The sequence below is a fragment of the Nannospalax galili genome, unplaced genomic scaffold (assembly GCF_000622305.1).
Source record: "Nannospalax galili isolate Female #2095 unplaced genomic scaffold, S.galili_v1.0 scaffold291, whole genome shotgun sequence".
Taxonomy (NCBI): domain Eukaryota; kingdom Metazoa; phylum Chordata; class Mammalia; order Rodentia; family Spalacidae; genus Nannospalax; species Nannospalax galili.
Genome location: NW_008330588.1, coordinates 936,411 through 944,985, shown reverse-complemented (window position 1 = coordinate 944,985; position 8,575 = coordinate 936,411). Strand labels below are relative to the sequence as shown.

The window sequence follows — 8,575 nt, the reverse complement described above, 5'->3', positions numbered from 1 at the left end:
CGCCCGCGGCTGGGGACCCGGCGCAGAGGCCAGCGCGCCGAGAGCGAGCGGGCAGGCGGTGGGCGGCTGCGGACCCGCGCCGGGGCCGAAAGTTTCTCTGCCCGTCTGCCGCTCCGGCGAGCCAGAGTTGCCCTCCGCGGGACCTGCCCGACCCGGCACCTCTGCAGAAAAAGAGACAGGGCGCCACTCGAAACACTGAAAATCCAAACCTGCAGCCATCGGCAGCCAGCCCCGGGGCGCAGGGGAACAGGTAAGGTGCGGCAGACCCGAGGTCCCGCTCCTCTCCCGCGCAGTGTCCCCGGCAGTGCCCGGGGCTCCGCGGCAGGGAAAGCGGCGTGCCACTCCGGGGGTGAGTCCGCGCGTCTGTCGGTCTTTGTCTGTCTGTGTCAGCGTCTGTCTAGGTGTCTTTGTCTCTGTCAGGGGGTCTTCCCCTCTGCCACCGCGGATGCTCCAGATCTGGTCCCAGCCGGTAGGAAAGGATGTGCGTCCATCAGTCAGTCTAGTCTTTGTCTAAGTCTCTGGCAGACCGGGGTTTTTCTACTCCCAATCCTGAATTTGATGTGGAGACATGTGTTAGGTGACATGAGGATGAAGGTGAGGAATTGGAAGGCGAGGAAGTGAGGCCGCAGGAGATAGGACCCAGAAAGAGGATTTTAAGGTTGGCCAGTGAACTTTGCAGGCTGGAACTTTGAAGATGCGTTGTGTCCGCTCTCTTAGAGATGACACAGATGCACTTGGAGGCTTGGAACGACTCCCTAAAGGAAGTCACAAAGACGGAGGAGCACAGAAAGGAAGATGATTAACTGGGGTGTCTAAGTGCCCCCCACCCGCAGCTGCAGGTCAGCAGGTCATTGCTGTGTGAGCAGCTGAAGAGTGGCTGGCAAATCGTCACATACCCTGTTCAGTCCTTTTCCTCTCTCACCACAGGGGGTCAGGTCCCCTTTCCCTCTCCAGTCAATCCTGCTTCAGGCTTACCTCAGTAGCAACAGGCACCCACAACACCGAGGGCCAGGTGATGTTTCTCTTTCTGGCTGCAAGTGGAAGAGATTGAACTGTGGAGCATGTGAGTGCTCTGCTCGCCCACGGGTTGTCAGGCCTGAGAAAACGCTGCAGAGTCCTCAATTTCCCATGCGCAAGGGATGCTTAGGGATTCAAAAACCTATGCATTGTGCGGTCAGCCCTTCTGTTCTGGTTTTTGAGTTAGTTGCTGGCCAACTGATGAGGAGGCACTGAGTTCTGAACAGCCCTCACCCGGGCTGCTCCACCTAAGAGTCCTCTCTGTGGCTGCTATTAGATAGAGCCTCAGAGTCCAGCCACAGAGAGATAAGCTCCTGCTTGCAGTCCTTTCCAGCACCCAGACCCTGGAGAGGAGGCTGCTGGTAGGGGCATTTGAGGGTTTGTAACCTGAGCTTCCTCCAAGTTCAAAAACCATTTTCTGCAGGCAGAGGGGAAAAAGGAGGTGTCTGAAGGGTGTATGCATGTGGGTATTAGAGTTAGAATTTACAGGGGGGAGGGGGAAGAGTGCACAAGGTTGGCAAAGAACACAGTGTGGGCAGAGAATATACCCTCATCAGGTGTGGTCCTGCACCTTGTATTTATCCAGCCCTTTCTTCTGACCACTTTCTGTGCATCATAGACGTTATCTCATTTGTTATCTCCTTTGTCCTCAAAGTATAACTACCAGGTAGGCATGAGATGTGATCTACTGAAGACATGGAGCCCCCACCCCCACCCCAAAGGGAGAGGTGTTCCCTGAAGTCACACAGCTAATGGGAGCCAAGTCAGGTATTCACGAGGTTCAAAAAGCAGGTCTTAGCTGGGTAGATGTGAGTAATGAGAATTCACCTGCTGGAGGTGAGAAGAAAGCCCGTAGTATCTTTCTAGGGGGTTCTATGCAAGTGAGAAGGAGGAAGAGACCCTTGCTGTTGCTCAAGATGGTTCTTTAGTAGGGGCCGGGGAGATGGCTCAGTGATTAAGAGCACTGGCTGCTCTTGTAGACGGCCCAGGTTCGATTCCCAGCACCCACATGGCAGCTAACAACCATCCATAACTCCAGTTTTGGGGGAATTTGACGCCCTCTTGTGATCTCTGTGAGCATTGCATGACACATGTACACTTAACACACATGCAAGCAATACACACATACACATAAAAATAATAAATTTTTTTTAAAAGATGGTTCTTTAACATTTCAAGCAGTCTTTGAGCACTGGGCAAGGCAAACCTGCTTTAGCAATTCAATCTGCAGTTATATGACTGAAGAAGGTGGCTCTGTCTCTCTGTCTGCCTCAAATGATAGCAGGGGCTGCCATATAAGAGGTGTGCTTGGTGGAATGGGCTAGGCATTGCCAATGCTCTGAGAATGTGGGCAAGGGCCCAAGATTGCCATGCAGTTTTGAGAAGCAAGATGTTTGCATGTATGAGTGAAAAAGTAGATGGGCTTTCTAAGCAGATAAAAATGGCCTTCTAATCCTGAACACTTATTTATATACCTCTGTGCTTATTTAACATTCATTCCACAAGTTTTCATTGGATGCTACAAAATGCCAAGTCTCTGGGCCCTGCAGTGAAGTTCAGCGATGAGGAGGGTAGGTTAGGATTCCAGCTAGTTAAAAGAGTGCTTGCCTAGCATGCAGGAAGTACTGGGTTCCATCCCCAATGCCATCTAAAGACTACATATGGTGGCACATGACTGTAATCAAACCACTCAGGAGGTAGAGGGAGGAAGATAAAAGTTCAAGGCCAGCCTGGGCTACCTGAGACTCTGTCTCAAAAATTTAAAAACCAGTAACGAAACAACAACGTTTAGAAAAATTGATGTGCCAGGTGTGGTATCACACACCTTTAATCCCAGCGCTTGGGAGGCACTTGTGATTGAGACCAGCCTAGTCTACATAGCAAATTCCAGGCCAGCTGGGGTGACAGGGAGACATTGTCTCAGAGGGAAAAAGAAATCCAACAACAAAAAACCCATGATAAATGAGAGAATGATAAAGAACCCAAGTAGCTGTGAGTCAACTAGTGTGTGGACCATATTGTGACAACGCTTAACCCCATCTGCTAAGTACACAGGATGCCCAGTACTTTTAATTCTTTGTCTCTTTCAAGTCTCACTGTAGCCCTGCCGGGCATACATGACTACCAGAGGAGTGTTAAGTAACTTTGGTCAGCCAGAAAAAGGATTTGGACTCATGTCAGTAGATGGTCTCCTGCTACTATTGACCACAAGCACATCGCTTCTTCTGGGTCAAATACTCTTGCCCTGCCCACTCCCATTTCTCCCCAAATGTAGCCTCCCCACTTGTACCATGGTTTGGTTGCTTAGTATTTTTTGTGCGGCTCAGAATAGAACCCACGTCCTTGGGCATGCTAGCCAAACACTCTACCACTGAACTACAGTCTCCAACTTTTGCATCATTGTTTTAACCCTAAGGATTGGCTCCTCTAGGAAAGTACTCATCCTCCCCCTATCTTTTTCTTAAGTCGAGATCCTGAACCTTCTTCTCAGTTACTACTGCCATTTGGTGCTGTTACCACACTGACACACTAGCTCCCCCAAGAACTACAAAGTTCCAGAGGCAGAGCCTATGCAGTGAATTCCTACCTAGCTCAGGATACAGTGTCTGGCTGTTTGGTTTAGGCCCTTAGTAAGTGCTTGTTCAACAAAGTGATGGAAAAAGGAGCATTGGCAGAAGAGCCCTGTTTGCGATGGTGGATTCTGCATGGACACACTTTGCTGGCATGGCCTGTCCCTTCCTGTGCTGTGTTATAAGGCCTCTGCCTAGACAAGGCTGCTCCATCCCAGACCCTGCCTCCAACAGTTCTAGAGCCTAGGGAGACCTAACCCCACCCACTTCATCTCCAGGTTTATCAACCACAAGAGCAGTTGTAGAAGGGGAAGATACTAGACCTGAGTTAGACCTGGGGTCTAGAGTTGTGGATTCAGAACCTCAGTGGCAGATAGTTCCAAGGCAATCATGAGGGTGTTTGCCAAGAAAGAAGTAACCAACTGGCTGGGGACTCTTCAGGCCACTTGCATCTTAGCTCTCTGAGTTTGCCTTTGAGTGAATCTTCTTGTTCCAGGTTGGACTTTGGACTCGCTCAGCCTGCTCTGGGGAATGAACTGCTGTCCTGTTTGGGGAGGTCACATGGGGAGGTCACGGCTATCTTCCTGTGCTCTTTGTATCACATTATGAGGGCAACATGTGCTCTCAGGCATCTATGATCATTTTAATTTTTCTTTCAAAGATCATTACTCAAGTTTGGAAACCTGCATTTCACTAAATTTTTAGTTAAAAATTGTTTTGAGACATTTTTCCTCTGCTAGTGAGGGGCTTACAGGCATGTGCCACTATGCCTGGATTAGGTGCTAGAGATCAAACCCAGGACTTCATTCATGGCAGGTAAGTGCTCTACCAGCTGAGCTACCAGCCCCCATTCACTTTGTTAAAAGTCTTGTCCATGTGAAGGGCTAAAGAATATATGTGGTTATTTTGTGGTTATTTTTCTAAAAGGTAAAATAATGCCCTGAGGCTAAAATTTGCACTGATAATTGGGAAGAGGAACCAGTACTTATGAATTGATGACAACATTGAAAATGGGACCACACTAACTTTAATACAGCAGTTGCCAAGCAAGATGGAGATGAGCTGGAGATGGCAGAGGTGGTTGGGAACTCATCCTGGAAGAGGACCCTAAAGAGGGTATAAAGAGGGTGGGTAGAATAACAGGTAATGTCAGAATTCCAAGATGCCAGCTGAGAGCAGAGGAGATGGAACTTTTTCTTTCAAGAACACTCAGGGAAGTCTGATGCCTCCCTCCAGACAGAGCTGGTGAGTGGAAAGTGGGAGGTAGCTCATCTGTCGCCCGTCAGTGCGACTAGGTAGGAGGCTGTGGCTAAACTCAGTCCCTGGCTGGGCTGTGCTGGGCTCCCAGGCCCTTTGGCAGAGCCATCTTTGTAGGATGGTCTTTCCATCTGGCATCTCCCATTCTCCGGCTTCCTCTGGGTCCTGACTGCCATCTCCCTAGATAGTTCCAGGGTAACGATAAGGTTGAGAGGACTTGCCAACCAAGAACTGTTCAACTGCCCCAGGAATCTTTAAGCAGGTTATAGCCAACCTCCTTGAGCTTCCTTTTTGCTTTTGTTTAGTTTTGAGACAGGATCTCATGAAACCCAGGACGGCCTTGAACTGTCTGTGTAGTAAGAGATAACCTTGAAATCCTGATCCTCCAGCATCCATCTCCCAAGTGCTAGGATTATAGGCATGTGCCACCACAGGCTTGCATTTGCTTTTGGGTGGATCAAGGCTTTCCAAAACAATGATTTACAGCTCTTTTTGTTTGTATAGTACTTTAGGCTTTAAAGGTTGGCTTATTGTTATTATTATTGATACCTCACAACCACTCTGTGTTGTTCCTTCTACTTTTTGGCAGGAAACAGCGAACCTCTCAGGTGAAGGAACTCACACAGTACTTTTAGGGGAATGCTGAGCCTTGGCTCCAACTAACTTGGGTCCCAGTTGTACTATAATTACAAGGCTATTGGGTTTTATTGACTTCATTTTCTTCTCCTTAGGGTGGAGGTGGTGGGGAGGGTGCTGGAAGGAGAACTCAGATCCTTGCATGTGCTAAGAATGTGTTTACCCCTGAACTATGCTCTTAGCCCTGGACCTTATTAATTAAACAAACTTAGGAGCCCTAAATTGTTGACAAGTATCCAATAAATGAAGAAAGATGTTTTTAGAATTCAGAGCTGGCAAGATGACTCAGTGGGTAAAAGCACTTTCTCCCAAGCCTGATAACCGAAGTTTGATTCCTGGGTTCCACCTCCTACGAGGTGTCCTCTGACAGCTACATGAGTGCTATACACATACACATACAGACACAAAATTAAATAAATAAATAAATAAATAATTTTTTAAATCTCAAGGGCTTATCTACTCTCATAATTATTGTAAGTCAACAATGATAAAAGCCTCAAATTTTGCTTCAGTTCTTGTGCTTCCCTTCTTCCTAAGCACTATATATATATATATAAAACATATGTTATAAAGTGTTAAGCTCAATTCAAGCCAGGAAGAAGCTAAGGCAGTGGATTATCTATTTCGGGTTTGCTTTAAAGGAGGATTATAGTATGTTAGTTAGTTCTTTATAATTAGTACATGAAGTTTATTAGTACATGCCACATTGAAATTAGAGCACAAGTTCCCTCCAAAGAAACTGAACTAATGGTATTTCACTGAAATTGCAAGCTTAGTCTGTAACTTATTTCACCTTGAACATAGCCGTTAAGTTCTAGAATGAAACAGGACAGCATCCTCTTTGCTGGGTACCAGCACACCATACCATGTAGAAGCCACACTCCTCGGGTTATCACACATGAAAACTTCCCCCGGTGGAGGATGGCGTGTCGTGGGAAGAGTGGAAGGAAACAGTACAAACAAAAAGGGGTGTGTGTGCTAGCTAATGCTGGAGGTAATTTTCCTAATCATTACCCAACAGAAGGGTGATTTTTCTCACTAAGTGACAGACCAAATTGACGCCTGAGCAGATGTGATGTGGTTGGAACCACCACCTGGAACAAAGGCTGCCCTCTGCAGACTACCAGTAGCTTTGCTTCTGTGTCACTTGTCACTGTGGGAGGAGATGGTGGCCCTCCAGGCAGGGTGTACACACACGTCTACACACACATTCACTCACAGACACTACAATTCACTTACTCCGTCATCACCTCTCTCTCTCTGAAATGTGCTCTCCTGTGATACCCATGCACACACTCACAAGCACATCGTGCTACACAAACCTTTAGAGACTCTCAAGGTCTCAAAACCTAAAGATCCATACCCCTGTCTTCCTGAGCTGTGAGCTGGTCTCTCTGTGGGAGGATCTGGGGTGTGCTCAGGCAGCTTACTCTGACACCTCAGAACCTCGATTTCTACCATGCCCAGAGCATGCTTTGGGTGGTTATGAGCCCTTCACAGCTGCAGATCCTGGGGGTGGGGGGATCAATGCAGTTGAAACTCCCAGCATGAAGGGCATACAAGAAGAAAGGAGTCCCTCAAGTGGAATTGAGACCACGGGTGGGGGGTAGGTGGCCTTTGCTCTGGAACCCTGTGTGTGCATCCATCTCACTGCATAGATGCCCAGGTAACTGTTGAAACCCGTGACCCAGGCACTCAGGGCAGGGCTGTGTGCTTGGCTCAGTGGCCTGATGGCTTTGGGGGCAGCTTCATTCCCTTGCTATTGCAAAGCCATTTGCTGCTAAATCACCCTCCTCCTGGCACCCTGGACTGCTAAATTGGTCTCAACTTGCTGTACTTCCACCCACTACCTTAGTCATTATTTGCTGGCAGCATTCAGAGTGGGTGTGAAGCAGCCGAACATTATATTCCTGCTGTAAAGACAGAATTGAGTATAGACGTGCAAAGAGAGGGGAGCGAGGGAAGGAGGTAAGAGGAAGCGAAATAGGGCAGGGAAAGTAAGCTTGGGGTTTGCCAGCCCCTGTTCCTGGGGACCCCAGTGACACTGGGTGGTAGGACTGTGTCACATGAAGGGGAGATAACACAGGGATCTATGTACATCTGAGGGGCTTCCCATCCTGGTCTGGAAGGAAGAACGTGGGTCAGAGAGAGAAAGTCCTGCCCTTCATAGCTCTCTGTTCCTTGAATTCAACATTATGTACTTGTCGCTCCTGTTGAGCATTTGTCCCTATGTGTTGGGACTTAGCTTTTCAGCTCTATCTTTCCTCCCAGCTGAGATTATAAGCACCTTAAAAAGAGGAAGTGTGCCATGCCTCCAGTGTATAGCACCAGGCCCTGGGCAGGGTCTGGACTCAGCCTAATGGCTGAGACTGATGGTAGTGAGGCTTATGGTAGCCCTTCCGATTTTCCTGTACTGAATAAGCCACAGTCAGGCAAGAGAAAAGGGATAGCTAGGGATTGTCCAGGGCTTGGCCTACCCTCTCAATAAGGAAGCTTCCTGGAGAGAAGGGGTTAAACACAGAATAGACAGTCTTGGGAAGAAGAAACTCAAGAGACCTGGCAGCCCTGGTTCAGAAGGCTTCCTGTGGTCTCCCCCAAGTCAGGGGGTTCCCTTCAGGACACATCTGGCACTCCTGCTGGGATTTGCAGGGGGGTGGGGTGTGGTTGTAGAGACCACAGTGAGTTCTCAGCTGGGACTCCATTAGGCAGGGCAGAGTGACCTAGACAAGAGTTCTCTAAGTCTCTGATGACATGGGTGTGCTCATCTGGGGAGAGTTTGAAAGAAGCACACAGCACTAACCTGAGCTCCCCCAACCCAGAGTCCTTCATTCCTGCCCTCTGCTTGAGGAAGATAATAAGAAAACCTCACACACAGCCAGGGAGGCGGGGACGCTAGAAACTGTCAAGGGGCAGAGGCAATGAGCCCCAAGGCTGCCCTTGACCTAAGAGGCAGCCCCATCCCTCCTGTCTGCAGGATGCCTGAGCTGGGTCCACGCTACCCCTGAGCAGTGAGGTCATGGGGAGCACTGTTTCAGAGGAATAGTTGGACACTCAAGGCAGCTCCCTATACCACGACCTTCAGATGTTCAGCTCCA

At 48.7% G+C, this 8,575-nt stretch overlaps 1 protein-coding gene across 1 annotated transcript in view; it reads left to right on the top strand.

The window, feature by feature from the left end:
• Positions 1-24: 24 nt before the first annotated feature.
• The window catches only part of Lzts1 (leucine zipper tumor suppressor 1), a 64,618-nt gene continuing 56,067 nt past the window's right edge, over positions 25-8,575 (top strand). The window contains exon 1 of the mRNA XM_017802593.2: positions 25-250. The gene's annotated coding sequence lies outside the window, so the exon portion shown is untranslated. The remainder of the gene's footprint in view (positions 251-8,575) is intronic.